The sequence below is a fragment of the Rhyacophila brunnea genome, unplaced genomic scaffold (genome assembly GCF_057557595.1).
Source record: "Rhyacophila brunnea isolate RB1 unplaced genomic scaffold, BYU_Rbru_1.0 scaffold_5, whole genome shotgun sequence".
In the NCBI taxonomy this organism is placed as follows: domain Eukaryota; kingdom Metazoa; phylum Arthropoda; class Insecta; order Trichoptera; family Rhyacophilidae; genus Rhyacophila; species Rhyacophila brunnea.
In genome coordinates this window covers 43,730,122-43,748,012 of record NW_028233170.1, presented here as the reverse complement: position 1 = coordinate 43,748,012, position 17,891 = coordinate 43,730,122, and the positions used below count along the sequence as shown (strand labels likewise).

The 17,891-nt window shown below is 33.3% G+C and overlaps 2 protein-coding genes and 1 long non-coding RNA gene across 3 annotated transcripts in view; 2 read left to right on the top strand and 1 right to left on the bottom strand.

Moving 5' to 3' along the window:
* LOC147066446 (uncharacterized) overlaps positions 1–17,891 on the top strand; it is a 594,497-nt gene that overhangs the window by 144,289 nt on the left and 432,317 nt on the right. The gene's annotated exons all lie outside the window — the stretch shown is intronic.
* LOC147066447 (uncharacterized) overlaps positions 1–17,891 on the top strand; it is a 1,147,709-nt gene that overhangs the window by 706,536 nt on the left and 423,282 nt on the right. The window lies entirely within an intron of this gene.
* The window catches only part of LOC147066449 (uncharacterized), a 102,406-nt gene that overhangs the window by 24,871 nt on the left and 59,644 nt on the right, over positions 1–17,891 (bottom strand). Inside the window, exon 2 of the long non-coding RNA XR_015071601.1 lies at positions 7,404–7,557. This is a non-coding gene — a long non-coding RNA (uncharacterized LOC147066449). The remainder of the gene's footprint in view (positions 1–7,403; positions 7,558–17,891) is intronic.

Sequence of the window (17,891 nt, the reverse complement as noted above, 5' to 3'; positions counted from 1 at the left end):
TAAAACTTGAAGCTTTTGAAATGTGGGTGTAGGTATAGGCGCATGTTTCGTATCAGCTGGAAGGACAAAGTTACAAATGTCGAGGTGATGTCAAGGGTGAAAAAGACCAAAGAAATAGTCAAACTAATAAAAACCAGGAAACTGGCATACTTTGACCACATCATGCGGCATCCCGAGAAGTATCGCCTTCTACATCTCATTATTCAAGGGAAGATCTCCGGTAAGCGAGGCCCTGGTAGAAGAAGAACGTCCTGGCTCAAAAACCTCAGGGACTGGTTTGAGCTCAGCACTCCATCCCTATTCAGAGCAGCGACGAACAGGGGCCAAATGGCCAAATTCATCGCCGACGTCTGATAATGGATATGGCACACAAAGAAGAAGTAAAGTGTAAAGTGTAAGCCCAGGGAAGTCAGAAATAATGGAAACTGAAATACCTAACGGCTAAGGCAGGTAACCGATCTCGAGTGCGGAAGAATTCGGGATAAACTTAAGCACATGTCAAGAATACGTCATAGGTACGTCGAATACTAAAACCTTTTCTCGGTTTATGCATTGACGCTCATTTAATATTGGCGTATTAGACACACTATTGCACGTCCATAATGCGTGATTCATTTTTGTAGGACACTCACACATCTAAAACCTTGCGTTAAAATGTCGTGTATTGAATATAGCCTACGTTTAAGTTCCCACCACCACCCGTCTTATATGCACAGTCGTAGATATGCACGGCCGCTTTCTATGACGCTTTAAACGTGTCTGAAAGAAGTGATTTTATGTGCTATCGGAATTCAATTTATTAATCTGTTCTGTGTGTAGGACATTGAGATCAGTGGACAGAGAGGGGAATCCTTTTTCAAAAAGTGTGGCCTCAATAATGATGAATTAACAATAAATCTATTACAATGAATTATCAAACATTATTTTAGTTTTAGAGTTATTATAGGTGGGATACTTTTTTATAGTGTGAGGGTGGAAAAAACGAATGTATTACATGAGCGCAGGCGGCTAATGAAAACAGGAACTAGCCTCTAATCAAGGTCCGGTAATTAGTTACGTCATTCCAAATGTAATAGTTTGTTTCCAAGTCATAAATTATAGCCTTTGTCCGAGCTACGCACTGTGTTATATGGTGGCAAAGCAATTCAAATTACCAACCTATAATAATGATTGCATTCGAATCAAAAAAGTTGAACGATACGAAAAAAGGTATTATATTATCTTATATAGATACATATATAATTTGACATTATTCAAAAAGTGAAACCCGACATGCCCAACTGGTCTTTTTTAAATAATGGGAACATTTTGCAAAGTACGAAAAAGATTTATAGGGCGGATTTTGCCCATTTGGACTTCATTAATAATTATTAAAGGATTGCAATACAAATATTTTAAAACCAGTTTTCAATTATTTATCAATACCGAAATACCGGTTTCAAAAATCCAATATACCGGTATTTTCGGTATTAAGAAAGCATAGGTAACTACACATTTATATTTTTTCAAAAATGGATTTAATGTTTTTTTTCATTATTACACTATATTGGATATTAAATTTGTTGTACCTACTTGTTTTATGCTACCAAAACGCAAATATAAACTGAAACCTACAAAAGTTAAATACAACCAAAACAAGATTCTTCAAATAGGTATAAGTATAGAATTATCGCAATGAATTAACATATTTCAAAAAAGAAAACGTTCATGGCAAATATTTACAATTATTTTATAACTATTGATCCAACGTTGATAGTACATCCAACAAACGTTGAATTTGAGAGTGATTTTCTATAATATAGATATAGATATATTATTCATTCAGTACTACAATCCCTAGTAGGGAATCCAATCCCGAGCCAAAATTCTGACCCCGGGATTTCGGGATTACAATTTGATAATTGTTAATATTGTATACGTTCAATCTTCGAAATACGTAAGTTTAATGGAGTAAATAATTTATTGTAATATAAATAATAATGTGAATTTAATATGGCATTGCTGTTTCTGATAGTAAAGACTTAATGAATGGATTATCGAGATTTAAAATTGTAAAGCAAATCATGGTGTACTTATGGCCTTTCCGCTTCATAAATCTAATTAGTCAGCCAAATATGAAACTGCCGTAAAAGGTGATCATGGTGGAATTATTTTATCAATAGTGCGAAGTCAGTTTATTTTTAATGTAGTCATTTGTTATTAAAAGTATTTTTCTGTTATATTTTCGTTTTTATTTTATTTTCCATAACAATTGATAACGAAATCCCGAAAGTTTCGGGATTATGTTTATCAATTCCGGGATTCATAGGTATTGAAAATAGCTCGAGATCCCGGGATCCTGGGATTGGAATCCCTAATCCCTAGTATATAGGTACCAATTTTATAAGGGTGCTTTGGGCAATCGTTTCCTGATATTTTGCAGTGTTCTTAAATTTGTATGCCTGCATAAAGTTCTTAATAAATAACAAACATTTGAATATTTTTTCGTACATCCTTGGATGTATTCTCCAGCTAGTTTCAAATAAAAATGTTTGTCAAGAAAACTAATATTAGAGAATAAAAACAATCTTTGAATCGTACTAGTGGCGAAGACTACCTACTTAAAAAAGCGTTTGTATCGAAAAAGTTTCTGTTATTATGAGCATTGTCCATAAATATAAATTTAAAAGAAACGACTTTCAAAAAATATATTGATCACTCTCTTATCTGAATTAAACCACAAAATTACTAGGCGACTAATAAATACATGAGAATTATTGTCATCAAAAATTCACCTGTTTTTTCTATGCATGGTCTATGTATGTTTTGATTTTCATATCGTATTTTCATATGTTGTGTATGTAAGGAGGAGTATCAATTTAATGGTTTGAAACAAAGTTTCTTTTATTTAAATCATTTTTAAATATATTTATTTTAAGATTACAGGTAGGTACTTATAATGCTTTATTAAAAATATATAAGATGAAAGTACTTTTACCAAGATACACAAATGTTCGTGAAAAAATGAACATTGTATAAAAACTGTTATTTTATTAAAACGTTTTTCTTAGCTCGTATTCTTATTTGTCCGGTACAAATCTTGCAATCGACTTTTAACTAACTTCCCGACTAGTTAGACATTTGAAACTTTTAGAATATATCAGAACACGATACCAATGCATTTTTTAATACTTTTAGCCATCTTTACGTAGAATTAATTTCATTTTCAGTTAATTCTGTTTTGTATGAAAAGTTATTTCGGAAGAAATACGTAAAAAGTAAAACTATTATTGGTTGCTAAGTGGGTCCTAGCAACTATATTGTTAATATTAATATATACGTGCGTTACTATGGAAATCTATTATTAGTATTATTTCTATCAAGTACAAATTTTTTTGATCGTTTAAGCTTGTCAAGTCAAGTCAAGTTTGTCCATTAATCGAAAATCCTTCCTGAGGATAATTTCAAATACTTAGGTAATTGATAATGGATTTAACTTTATCGCTTGCTGAATCAAACTGTCATGGAGCGCATTTGAATGCCTGGATAGTATCATCGTGGTCCCCACAAGGGGGGGGGGGGCTGACAGGGCTCTAGCCTGGGGGCCCGGCGAGACGAGTCGACCAGATAATTGAGATAAACACACATCACAAATTTGCTTTACTAGTAAAAAAAAGTCGCCTGGCGCTATTTTTATTTTATAATATTAATATTTAAAATTATGGGGTTATACAATACAATTTTCAATAAGTAATTCAAATGGATATATTGAAATATACAATAAAAAATTAATTTTTACCGCGTACGCCATTTTGAAAACGCTAGTGTAGAGCGTCACACTACCTTTATCTTTAGCGATAGGTAGGGGGGGGCCGCCAAAAATCCTAGCCTGGGGGCCCGCTCCAGGATGTGGGGGCAATGAGTATCATTTCAAAGTGTTCAACTAATGTGTGTTATCAGAACTAACGTGCATGTACGTGGCTTGTAAAATAAGTCGAGAACTTATAAGTAGGGCATGAAAATCATCATGTTGGGCATATCGCGGGAATACAACAAAATAACCAAGTGGATAAGGAGGCAGGCAAAGTAGATGGTGGTTACCAAGCTGATGAAGTAGCCGAAAATATAGATAAGCGACTGGAGAATTTCTGGAAAATTGTAATTGGGTACCTACACCCAAGGGGTACTAAAAACCACAAGGGTGCATTAAACCCACTGGATAGACGAACTCATCAAGTTCAGCGGATTTACATGGCAGCAAAGAACTAGAAACCAAAAGAGTGTATGGAGCAAGAGAATGTCAATTATATAGGAGTAAATTTTTTTTTTTAAATTACATAATGAATGTAGTATTCATTATTGAGCATAAATTATTCGGGCTTTCCAGTCAATATGCTATACCAATTTAGTTAAGTACCTAAAAGTTATAATTATTAAAGCACTCTGACCAGAATCCGATGTACCTATACGGATCTAGCCCGGCAACATTTTTTTTCTAATAGATGCCTACTCAGTGACGTCTCGTGGGAGTAGGCAGGTCATGCGATGCAAAGGGGTGGCACAATATAAAGAGTGGCGAATGAGGAAACTAATACAAATAAATCAACTATTAATGGCAGTGACGGTTTTCAAATAAGCAGACGATGCGATCGCTTCAATATAAATAATTGACATTTTAGTTTAAAAATAACCGAAGCATAAAAATCATGACAACATAAATATTTAATGTTAATGACAGTTTATCGCACAGGAAAATATCTCCAAGCCTATCAGCGCCACAGACCACCAGTATTTGGGAGAAGGTTTTGTGAAAATGCTCTCATTCTCAGTAGATGGTGTGTTTGTGAATTTAAAATTTTGGTGCATTTGTCTGATAGCCGAAAATACATAATAACTAAGATACCTAAGTAGGTAGGTATCTAATAATTAGTCAGATAATTTGAAACTAAAAATGAAAAGGGGTGGTATTCTAAGCTGGGACAACTGGGGCACCAGGACAATTGGGCGCCTCTCGATTGAAATAAATAGACGTTCGTTACGATTTTATACATAAATTAGACGAGGAGATTATCTACTACTTAGTAGTCTTAATTAATTTTGCTCTTAAGATAATGTTTTTTATTGCGGATTGAGAATTATTATGCCTGAGGCTTTATATAAAAATAAAACAACTCTCTTCTCATTGGAACTTAAACACATACACACTTAAATCATTATTTACGTTTGCATATTTAAATTCTCACCGTGTAGGTATTACATAATAATATATTAATTTATATATATATAATAATATTAAATAGGTTTAAGTATATTTTAAAAGTATGAACTTATAATTATTCACCAACATCTATTTATTGACGAATTTCATTCAATTACGTGGCGCCCAGTTGTCCGGGCGCCGAATCATCTTAGAGACCCTCTAAGCCTGCTGAAGGGTAGCTGTTTGCCAATGGACATCAAGTTATTGTACTAACTTACTTTTTTATCAGGTGGTTGTGTTCTTTTGAATGTAGGTACCTTATTAATCAAATTTAAATTTGAATACATTAAAATAATCATTTTCAATGAAAAAATCCTCATATTTCAACCACCCTTAAATTAATAGCTATCACGAAAGTCACCTACAGGTGGGGAGTGAACTAAAACGACAATTTGCGGTCAAAAATCACACACACGATCGGAAAAAGGGGGCCCCGGTTCGAGAGGGGGGCACCACGGGCTCACCCGAGCGTGAGGTTCCCACGGGGGCATGGTCTGACCCCGCACACCGGAAGAATCGACCTCAAAGTTATGATTTTAACTCATTTTTAGTTTATTAACGTGTCATTTGTGTTGTGATTGTATGTTTTTGCTGTGCCTATTTCGTTTCGTAAGTACAGGTGTCTCAGGTATATATTATACCTATGCTCCGTCATTAATGTTCATACATTTTTTGTTTTTCTTGATCCATTTTGGATGAAATGTTTATTTTAATGTTCTTAGTCCACTTTTGATATCGCCACAAATAAATTTGCATACATTTAGATCTCACGCATATAATACGGTGAAAAAAATGGTGCTACCGTTTGAGACTCACGCGTATGCTGGCGCTTGTGGCGTTTCTATAAAACGTATATATGTAAGACAATTAATAGTCGTAAAGAGAAATAGTTGTTATTAATAAAATTTTAGGAATGACCAATAAATAATACTATCAACCAGTAAATGATATTTAAAAAAAAGATAGTACGAAAATTTTAAATTAAGGCATCACATAATATATTAATATAAGATAATACAGTGGTGCGTTTAGTGACGTAGAGGCCCGACGCATTGACCCTGATAGAGCCTAAACTTTCGACATATTCTGTGTACCCCTTCTATAATTTTCGTAACACTGAGTACCTATCCCTCGTCAAAAAAAAATGCATATACTTTAATAATAATTAAAATATATTTATTTTTTCTTTGTAGTGGTACCTACATAAACAAAATAATAATAAACGAAACATAAAATTCAGTCGTAATAAAATAAATAAAAGTTATACTATAAATAACATTCATTATAATCCATTGATTTCAATCCTTCTCATTAGGAGGATGGAATTGTTTATGTTGAGACAGATACTCATAATTTGGTTCCCTGGTTGTTAATTTTAATCTGAGATGCAGTTCCACATCCAAAAGCCTATTTTTTTTTTGACCTAATGTCTACAAATGCTTAAAAAACAACTTCACATAGATATGAAGTTGGAAAAGGCAATATGTGTTTCAGGACTTTCTCTGTTAAAACTGGATATACATGTTGCATTTGCAACCAGAATGGTGTTAAAGAACACTCCTTATATTTATTTTTCATGAATCCGTCTGAAGCTAATTCCAACAAGTTTCCCCATATCCACCCGCCATGTATATGCAGCCGCGGTTTGTGCACAGCCGCCTTCCATGATACTAAAAACGTGTCAGAATGAAAAGATTTTAGTGTCACACTTCCTTGTCCTCTTGCTCTGCCGTCATTTATCTTTAATGATATGAAGTGTGCATGTGACATGAGGAGTTAGGAGTTGAAAATGATGAATCTAAGGAGGGATCGGAATAATTATTCCGTAATCCATATGAAGTTGGCTTTCTTGAGTGTGTAATTTAACAAGATAATTAAGAGCTAGTCGATGAATCTAGGTTATCATAAGTTTTGTTTTTGTTTTGTTACGCTAAAGAAGTATAACTTCTAACGCGCGTACATAAGTATCAACACACACCGTTTATTTTTTTAAACTTAAATATAATTAAATGACTCCGTGACTAGTTTTACTCTTCGAAGGCTCATGTTAAAATTTTCTTACGAATTAGTTACCAGTTAGGTATATCTTATTCACAATTCACGGATTGCCTCGGTCAATGACTGTAGTAAGTTTTAAGCAGGATAGTGATATATGAGTACTCACAATTGGATATCGAGATGGTGATCATCAAACAGCCGGTGATAAGGTCGGCTGGACACGTCATCTGTTTCCCCTCACCCTCATGTCATTTCACTCCCGTCCTTCATCACCTGATTCGATAAAATATTGAAGGTGATATTTTTCACGGTATGAGCATCTGGAATAAAAAAATATTGACTTTTTGAAAATTGACAAAAATTGAAATGCTATTTCATAATAGGTAATAGTTTTGTTTTTTTTAGATGTCGTCACCCCAGTTCTAACTAGTTGTAAGTGAGATTTAATAGTTTTAAATTAATCGAATTTGAATTTTGAATTCAAATAATATAGGTAGGTAGGTACCTACAAAATATAATTCTGTGTAGTGCATTACCCGTCTATTGGCAATACATAAAACAAAGTCATTTTCGCGATATTAATACAAGTTAGGTTAGGTGGTGATGTTTTCGTTTTTTTTTTAAATTGATTAATAAAGACACTAATTCGAAAAAATGACATACTGAGTTCGTTATACCAAAACGTTCCTTATTTCAAACTTTACCGTCTGGAAACCCTCTTAATAAATAAACAGTCTTCATTTTAAAGGCATCCTTTTTACGATTACTTAATAAACTCACATGATAGACCATTTTAAACATTTTAACAACTTCAAATTCAAATTACTCAAAACTAGTATTCTCCAGTTAGTGTGTTCTGCCAGAGCATAGACGATATATTTTTTTTTAAATAAAGATTATTATTTTAACCCCTATGTATTATTATTATACAACCTGGCGTGATTGTTCATCTCTCATAGACTCTGATCTTAACCGAGTAGGTAGCTGACAACTTTTTTAAAATTCTAGTTCACTTCAAAACACGTAGAGTAGGTACACCCGTGAACAGCGGCGATTTTCTTTGACGCATCTTAGCCAAGTCGCACATCGAAAATCGTCTCGACTGGGATAATAGTCATAAATCAAAACTGAGCGCAACATGCAACTTTCTTATGTGCGTACAGCAAGGCTGTGCGAGGACAGTGACGTCACTCCGCACTCGGCAAACCAAAATGAATGACAAAGTGTCTAGATGTTTTTTTATTCTAGCAGTGTGAGAAGGTTCATAAGATAACGTGTGTTTTATGAATAACGATGAAGTCACATCGACGTAGTCGACCCTTTGCAGGCGAGACGAGTTTTGATGCGAGAGCCGGCTTATGATGCAACTGATTTGTCAAAAATATTAAAAGGGAGCTTCGAAACAGTTCAGATAAGTATAAAAAAATCTCTACAATTAACATCAAAATAATGAGTTTATAACATATCTACTCAAACAGGTACGTAGGTATTTGAAAAAAGGCACTAATACTCGTATTATAATGTGAAGCGCCTAGTTTCAAATCCCCCTAAAACGGTTTTTGAAAATTTTTGAGTTAGATATATTGTATTTAGATGGATATTTTTGTTACCTGTATGATGGCCAAAGATTGAACTTTAAGAAACTCTAAAAACCGTCAATACGTATGATCAAAAATTAGGGAAAATTTCAAAACCCGCTAAAATGGTTGGGTGTGCTTTTCAAATACCCCTAAAATTGAAAGCCAAAGTACTCTTTAGAATGTTACGATTTAAAAAATAAATAAGTAAGTACATAAAGTTCACAGATTTAATAGATATGAGTTTTTCTCATTTTTCTCAAAACTACCTAAAATCGTTTTAGAGGCTTTTGAAACTAAGCGCTTCATGTGTCGTCTTTGTCATTCTTCGGTGTAAGATATTTTTAGTTACCTAAACGATATAATTCTAAATAAGAGATATATTGATATTTTTATAAGGTACCTACCTATATTGGTAGATGGAATAAATGATTTTTATTTTATTTTTTATCGAGAGGAGGCTCAAAATTACTCAGCATCTTAGTACATAAACCTTAAGTTCTAAGTTCCCAGTAAACGATTGGAAAAACTACAATAAAATTAAATTTCTGTTGCAATTTTTTATGAACGATAATTCACTCACGAATGAAAAAATATTTATGATTCATAAAATAAAATAAAATAAAATAGTGTTTACTTATTGCATGTCAATTTCTCCTCATGCGTAGTACCGTTTGGGTTCAAATCCCACAGCAGTGTGATACGCGTATACGTTGTCCGATGTAATAATTGTTTTATTGTCCGTACCACAATCGGATGTGGTCATATCAATTTACGTCTGAAGTCAAACGAGTATGTGAAAACGTGCAGGTATCTACCTGTTTGGTAATCTATATGTATACAGCGGTAAAATAAACTAACTACAACATAGCGCTAATTAACCAAGCATCACCCCTTTACAGGTGAATTTTTTTTGTTAATCAAATATATAATAGCTTACTTACCGTTACTTGTTTTATTTTGCGAAACATTATCACCTACTCATGTTACTGTTCTTTAAATTACGATTTTCTATGATTGCGACAAGCCATCCAATATTTCCTTTAATTTATAATAATATGAATTGGCATTTAAGGTGAAGCCTTTACTCAGCCTTTCTACAAGAGGCACTTAGTGGAAAAATACGAAGCTTGCAATTTGAAACATTTTTTTGATAATTAACAATCTAAAGTGTATTAATTAATAAATATGTATCTGAAAACATTAAAAAGAAAAATATTTTTTATTTTAAGTCAAAGATAAACCTACAATTTAAAAAAAATGTTATAAAATGTCAATTTGGTGCAGGGTCTCACGTTATTATTGCATATTATTTTATGGTCATATTTATTATTAAATTTAGTTTATTAAGTTTTCTATTTTTTGTAGATTTTTGACTAATTCATAGTTTTAATATTTTTACATTCATTTTAAAAAACATCGATTTTTATAACAACATTTTTATTTTATTTAAGTATATCAAATCGAGCTTCAATATTGGGACCATACCTAAATAAGATTTCATACAAATAAAAAGGATTTCAAGTTATATAATCAAAGCAGCGGTACAATTTCAGCTATAGTCATCGTAACCCAGTAGCGAAGGCTGGAGGTAGGCTGTGATCCACCGTAAAAAGGTGCACATTAAACTGTGTTAGTCGTACGTAAGTATTTCTTTTTATTGAACTAAGACTATACTTAATTTACAGATGGTGTTGGTTAGTTTTTAAAAATCAATTAAACCCTGCCTAAACCAAACCATAATACCTACATAGTTTAGGTTTATTTTGAGCGATACAACAAAATTGTGCATGATTTTTCATTTAAACTTATTTGTTTTCGTTGGATTAGGAATAGGTACATATTATTACACAAGTTATGTTGTTATATAATAGTTTTTAAAATTCATAAGGCCCTGCTTAACCAAACTATAGTAGATAAAAAATATTATATCTATAAAATATCAAAAAATATGTACGGTTTAATGGCATAATTTTAGATATTTTATAAATATACCTACGATTATTTTTTGACTATGAATTATCTATTATGGCATGGTTTTCGCAGTGTTTAATTGAATTTAAAAAAATAACCTACACAATCTGATAATTGTAGACTTAGTTCAAAGAAAACAAATACGTATAACAGACAAAGTTTATTGTGGTCTATTAATGTCAGATCTTAACAGCCTACCTCCATCCTTCGCCAATACTATATACCTACATGGGTACGTAATTGCTCTGTCGATAGTTATCAAAATTGCCAAAGTTATTGACAGCAAGATCAGTGCTACAATATCAGCGATAGTTATCGCAACCTTTGATTATTATAATTAATTAAGAGAAATTATTGAAAGAAAGTAAAATTGATCCACAATATTAATAATATCAACCATTACCTAGGTCCATGAGACCTCATTATTTTTATAAATATCTACTACACAATGAAACTGAACAACAAAGCAATTACGCGATCAAATATTGAAACAAAAATTGAATTATATGTGTGTAAAACAAATTTAATGTTGCCAGACTGACAAACAGACCTAGAAAATAATTGATTGTCCTCGATTAACTTGATCAAACAATAAAATAATTGACGAAACTGTTTCATTGTGTACTTATTTGAAACTGGGCAGGTAAAATATTAACAAAATGTTTGTTAAAAAATCGTTTTTTTTTTATATGTAGTCATAAATCATTGAATTTACATTTGCAGCTGAGCTATTGTTTCAATGGCAATAAATAAAGTACAGGCGGTTTTGAATAGAGCGATTGGCATCCAGCGAGTGCATATATCATGCCACTGTAGTGCACTTGTTGCTCGATGCAAAAATAATGCACGTCATTTGATTTGAGTGCATCGGAATGCGGTTTATCATTGCAGAAATGATCTAAAGTGCAATTATTAGTTTCTATAAATCTATTCGTACTCACATACAAAAGACGGGTAATTTTCTCAATAATCATTAACCGGAGTAGGTATAAAATTCTTATAGGTTGTTAGATACCTAGTCCACTAAATTAACGTCCCTTCGGGTATTAGATCGGAACTGACTTCTGACGTTCTTATAACTAGGAGTGGTTACAATATTTAAATAAAATTCCTATTAAGATAATATAATTGTATTGTATCTGCACAAATTTAATTAGTTGTTAGTTAGTAACATATGTTTACTTGAATGTTCTGCAATTCTCTTCCATGCCAATAGGCAAGACTATGCCGGAACGGTAACGTCACACGGCTAGCCGAAACGAATAAAAAGGCAGCTCCTGCACATGTGCCGATGCGACATTTCGGCATTACACATGTGCCCCATGTCGAGTGAAATTTGTTACTACTCAAATTAAAATGTCACGTTTCAGCTGTGTGCGGAGCTACATTAGGTTAAATGTGTTTTGTGAATACCAACAAAATCACTTCGACATATTCAACGTGATACAATCGAGACGAGCTTAGATGTGACTTAGTCATGCATTTGACCTTTTAGGACATTTATGTCATTTAGGTCATTAGGTTATCAAACATATATTGGAAAAAACAATACCTAAGTATCTATATATTTTTCAATTTAATGGATCAACTATGTGGAGGCTCAAGATACTGTCAGGTTTAAAGGTACCTAGGTGCACTTGCAAAAAGAAATCCCGCACTTAGGTGTTAAAAATACTTACCTACTTTCTTACTTAGAGTATTGTACGACAACATCTTCTTGGCTACGTGAAGGATCGCGCTGTTATCGACTAAATGGGAGGAGCTTGTTAGTTTATAATGGAAGTGTGGTTAAAAATGGGAGGAGCATGTTAGTTCCCAGTTTTAACACGTAGCCAAGAAGATGTTGTCATAGAGTAGGTGCCTACACGTTTTATAACTTTGCACTTTTTACTACACTGATACGCCTATTTGCCTGATTACCTCGCATAAAATTAGATCAAATGATATTCACTTGTATTAATATACCTAAAAAATAGATAGATAATATATGTAAAAAAAATATTTTTAGAATATATTACATCATTTTCATCCTAGAGCCGGAGTGAAAAGTTATGAAATGCATACTCTACATGGAAATTATCTTTTTCTTAAGATTTTTACTTTCGCGACCACCTTATCTACTTCTTGTAAAAATCGCATCTCCCCGGAACCCATAGCTACCAACTAAGCACAGATAATAAATACTTACCGAAAAAAATCTGTTATCTAAATACGCAAATCTATAAGTAAGTATTATTGTAGGTAGGTGTCTATAGTTGACAGATGATTTTAAAAATGGAACTAAAAACATGTGGTTATTTGAATCAAAATTTCGTGGGAATTTTACGAACATTTCCGAAAAAATCACATGCATTCCAGTGGTATCAGTCGAAACGTATCATACCGTAAAACAGAATGTGGTAGGAATATCGTGATTAGATCGATTAGTAGCGCTGGTGTAGAGGAAGCAGGAAGTAGCAGTGCTTGCAGAGGTGGATATGAAATCGTGTCCATGGCTCTCGGTTATGCATGACACTTAATATTTGTTGTGGAATATTATAGATAGCATTATATCATTATTCAGTAATTATAATAATAGGTACAGAACCACTGCAGACTACATAAAGTGGCATGTTTAGTGACGTAGGGTAGTCGATGAAAATATTAATAATCTTATTATAATTTTCCAAATAAATCTATGCATTCAAACAATTTACCATTTTTATTTTGTAAAATTATAGAAACATAGCTTAATCGAAACATACAGCACTATATTAAAGTACAAATTTAATATGTATAAAATAGTATTCACGAATATGTTAAAACACGAATAGAATGGTAGTAACCCGGTTTAATTTAACCCGCGGGCTCTGGGTTCAACCCGGTGAGGTCACAATATAACTATATCTCTTTCTCAAAGCCTTTTTTTAATATTTGTGATTGTTTCACTTCTATTACTAAATAAACTACTGTTATTAGGTCGCATGGCCTGTTGAAGCATTAAAATAATAATAAGTAGGTACCTAGGTATACAAGTATTATTGTAAATATTAAAAAAATAATAAAAAAATAATAAAAAAATAATCTTAACCTTTTTAAAAAAGTAAGTAAGTATATATATTTTTACAACGTTTTTATTAGGTCGTATTCTTATTTGTCCGGTACAAATCTTGCAATCGATTTTCAACTAACTTCCCGACTAGCTAGACATTTGAAACTTTGAGAATATATCAGAACACGATGCCAATGCATTCTTTTAATACTTTTAGCCATTTTTAGGTAGAATTAAATTCATTTTCAGTTAATTCTGTTTTGTATGAAAAGTTATTTCGGAAGAAATCCGTAATCCAATCCACTATTATTGGTTGGTAGGGTCCTAACAACTAAATATTAATGTATACGTGCGTTACTATGGAAATCAATATGAGTGTCAAAATGACATTTCAGTAAGTATTATTTCTATCAAATACAGTTTTTTTTTTTTGATCGTTTAAACTAGTCAAGTCAAGTTTATATGATTCAACAAAAAATTTAAAAATGCTGTAATTATATAAAAAGTTCTTTTTATCTTGTAATTATTATTAATGTGTACGTTAAAGTGCCCACCACCACCCGTCATATATGCACAACCGTGGATATGCACGGCCGCTTTCTATGACGCTTTAAACGTGTCTGAAAGAAGTGATTTTAAGTGCTCATTCCGTCCCGAGACGGAGCCGCACGGGACTGATGCTGCAACCATGCACCGTAGTGCTCAAAGAAGAAAGTTGTGTAGTCGGAAAAAATCTTACAACCACGGAATCCGAATCGAAGATGTGTGTAATTAATTTATGCCTTAATTTCGTGCCTTTAAGCAACGCATGACCTACCCATTCTCACGTCACAGGCTTTAGTGTTAATCGTCTGTTTTTTAAAATCTATTATTATGTCTATATAATATACCTATCCATAATCATTTTAATGGCTAATTAACTGACATATTTCGTAAGTAAAATTTGGTTAGGTACCTACTCCATATCGTCAAAATGGGTTATTTCATTATTTTTACTCCACCGAGTCCACACCAAGTAGCCAAAAAAGGTTACACAAAAAATTATATTATATTTGCAACATTAAATAACAATTTATTAATTGTCGAAACGAAAAAGTCTTGTGTCTTATAAACATTCCTTTCTTTAACGATATGGAATACTGTATATTTCGAGGACCATGTCCGATCCTGATCATATGGGCCCCCACAGAGTGGAAGTTTGTATTAAAATACCTATATCCATTATGCTATAATTTTTTCATAATCTGTAATCAATTATTGCATTGTTTAATAAAGCCGATGAATGAATGACATTAACTACATTATTGGAAAATCGCATCACAAATGCATCAAAGCGGTCAATTTAAGACAGTTTAGCATTTCACGACAATCTCGCGTATGAAATAATTATTACAACAATGAACAAAAACATCGCTAATTCATTGGAAAGTGTCAAATCACGAATTTTATTGTAAAACAAATGAACCGTAAACAAAACAAAGTCGCGACGATTAAACAAAAAAAGAGAATTTTCTTCGACGCGACTTGCGACGAGTGACTTGCATTATCTTATTGTAATAGAGGTTTTTTTTTTAATTTGACAATTAGCAATTGAAAGACTTTGGAATGTTGTGATAGGTTAGTCTGCACGAATTTGAAATAATGAATGCGGAAAAAAGAAAACCAAAGTTGATTTAATTACACGGTGAATGGGGATTTAGATAAAGATTTTCAAGCAGTGGCGAAGGCTCCATACCAGGCGATTATTAAAAGAAAACTATATCTTCCAAGTATTTAATTTAAATTTAAATATTCAATCATATATAAATATTGATTGTTGTTAAAAATAAAAAATAGTTTATCTCGTGATTTTTATTTATCACTTGGTTGAGTCATAGACTAAGATAATTTATTCAGTCAGTTATGTCAGTTGAGATCTGATATTGTACCTTATTGTACCATTGCCATTAGTCAGTGTTTTTAAATACTTATAAAATAATTACAAGATAAAAAGAAATTTTTATATGCAACGTTTTTAAATTTCCTGTTGAATCATAATATAAACTTGACTTGACTAGCTTATGGGCTTGCGCAGACAGAGCGCGGTCAGGCGGTCTGCGTTCCGCGTTCGGAGTTCGGCGTTCTTTGTACTGTATGGACTTCATACTGTATGGGTACACAAACGGCGGTCAGACCGCGCCGGTCAATTGGAACGCTAGAGTTCTAGAGTTCTATGCCCGGAATTACAAAGAACGCCGTACCTCCCGTCCAGTCCCGTCATAGGAATTTGAGAAGTCACACAACATAGAGCGAAACCACACGGGGGAGTGAGTACGCAACAGCGGTGCTTTCTCACTTCCACTCGCAGTCGGAATATAGCGGTGTCGCATTATGCAGCGCTTGTGTCAGTACAACGTTTGTAAACAAATGGAACGCTTATTGTTGACCGCCACCTGTCTGCTGTCCCTGAACGTTAGCGGTCAACGGTCGGTTGAACGCAGAACTCCGACCGCTCTCTGTCTGCGCAAGCCCTAAACGATCAAAAAAAATGTACTTGATAGAAATAATACTGAAATGTCATATTGATTTCCATAGTAACGCACGTAGGTATATATTAATAATTTAGTTGCTAGGAGCCCAGACCCCTAGCAACCAATAATGGTGTCGAAATAACTTTTCATACAAAGCAGAATTAACTGAAAATGAATTCAATTCTACTTAAAGATGGCTAAAAGTATTTAAAAAATGCATTGGCATCGTGTTCTGGTATATTCTAAAAGTTTCAAATGTCTAGCTAGTCGGGAAGTTAGTTAAAATTCGATTGCAAGATTTGTACCGGACAAAAAACCACCGGACAAATAAGAATACGAGGTAAGAAAAACGTTGTAATTATTTTAAAATGTTTAGTTTTACGGGTGTGATTATAAACTGTTGTGGAACATCTGTATCTACACAACAACGGATTTTTTCAAAGATTAAAAGAAAGTTACGTTTATAAATGTTAAGGATAATACATAATTCAAACGGATTGCTTACTTTTATATCGTCAGTGAGTTTTTGAAATTTCATCGATTTAGTGTGTCGTTGTCATTAGTGTGTACATATTCATAAGTAGTACCTAATATCGGATTATCTTCTTATTTCCCGTAAGTATTTACCTGCCAAGTATGCTCTCTCCACAGCCTAACTCTTTCCAAAAGTCACCCTACGCCACTGTTTTCAAGAATACTTATTTATTATATATATATTATTTTTGTATTATCATAAATCAAACCTTCCAATAACGTAGATCCAGTGTTGCATATGAAGACTACGCACATCTACCTAGTAACAGTTGCACGTAACCTTCGAAACGTAAATATATTTGGATGAGGCAATCGGTGAGCTGGTATAGGAATGACCAGTTCATAGGTGTACGTATGCGTCCTGGCGTCTTCGACTCGCAGACCGAGGAGCATGCAATTTGTTGATCGCAACAGTAGCTAGATTTTTTTTTTCAAACTATAAAGTCGCAGTCGACCAATCTGCGGAGCTCTATTTGGCAACGTGTATTTTTTTAATAACGATGACGTCATATCGACGTATTCGACACGTTGCAGGCGGACGGGTTTTGATGTGAGAGCCGGCTAACGCTTACTTTCAATTGGGGTAAAATATCTTAATTTTCCTTTACCTATTAGGTAATTTAATATGAAAATATTAACAATCATCTCACTGTATGAGAGAGTTTTGAAGTTAATAATGAATGCGGGACATGAATAATTCACAAAAACAGGTAGATACGTTGGAATAATTATTTTCATTGTACTACCCCTTCAAATATTTACTTCATTTCCTCTCCCCTCTATGGCGAAGGCTTTCGCTGGCTTTCACCGGTCACGTAGCGCCAACTAAATGTATTGGAAAGTAATTTCGAACGAGCCAAATCTACCTACATGTTTTTTGGTCGGTAACCACAGGGGCGGCGTGCGAATTTATTTTACTGTACCTCGACGAATGTAATATTATCGAATTCGTGCTATTACTTTTAAGAGCGGCTTATACTAAATACTGTTGCATATTACAATTTTATACGGCACAGTTCGGTTATGAG